This window comes from Xyrauchen texanus, chromosome 20 (genome assembly GCF_025860055.1).
Source record: "Xyrauchen texanus isolate HMW12.3.18 chromosome 20, RBS_HiC_50CHRs, whole genome shotgun sequence".
NCBI lineage: Eukaryota > Metazoa > Chordata > Actinopteri > Cypriniformes > Catostomidae > Xyrauchen > Xyrauchen texanus.
The window spans coordinates 32,367,243-32,368,145 of record NC_068295.1 but is presented as its reverse complement, the minus strand read 5'-3'; the positions used below and the strand labels follow the sequence as shown (position 1 = coordinate 32,368,145).

At 39.1% G+C, this 903-nt stretch overlaps 1 protein-coding gene across 1 annotated transcript in view; it reads left to right on the top strand.

Annotated features, from left to right (window-relative positions):
- Nucleotides 1–903, top strand: part of LOC127661011 (kinesin light chain 1-like) — a 293,422-nt gene that overhangs the window by 82,138 nt on the left and 210,381 nt on the right. The window lies entirely within an intron of this gene.

Here is a 903-nt window from a genome sequence, read left to right as displayed (position 1 = left end):
GATCAAGTCAGATTTTTAATGGCTGACATAATGCAGATAATATAATTTCATGATGAAATGAGATATACACAAAATTGTTATATTGCTGTGAGTACTTCTTTTACACAATATTGACAGAAGAGATGGAATAGAAGTGTTTATAATCCATTGACAAATCTGTTGGTAAATTTTGTAATTGTAAGGGTATGTTAACACTTCTGTTAATCGGCCAAGTTTAACATTTCTCTGCATGGGTGGAGTTTTTGTGAGGTGTAAAGCGTAAAAGAGAAGTGAGATTTGGGATTTGAGGCAATTTGGGGGGTGGGGGAGTGTCGTGCTGGCCAGATTATCCCTCTCATGCAAATGCACTCTCCCCACAGTTAAGTCCCAGTGAACCGTAGGGGGCTCTGCATTGGCCACAGCTGCTTCCCTTTTCTGCTCAACACAGCAGCCATCTGGACGTGTGTGTGTGTTGTTGTGAGAAGATGATAAGCTCTTGGGTCAGGCTCACTCTTGTTCTCTAGATAGATCTGCTCTACTTCAGTTCACTCCTTATACCTTTGGCCATTGTGCACAATCTTACAAATGTCTATTATATGAATACTTTAGAAAATGATAGTAGATAAGATACATATTGTCAACTGATCAACACCTGAACTACAAACTGTGGCCTTTGAAATATTTTTCGGGGACCTCCGAGCTCAAGCCCAGTCCCGTGCTCAAGCCCCCCAGCTTTGGACAGCCCGCCAAATATGTTTACCTTACTACGCTCCAGGACTTCATTATTTTGATTACAACTAACGACAGACTGATCAAGAAATAGAAATTAGCTATTTAAATGTTTAACAAAATCATGTTTTCAAAACTTGACACATTAGCAGAGGTTGAACAAATGTAAAATATATTTTATTTAATTTTGCAGGC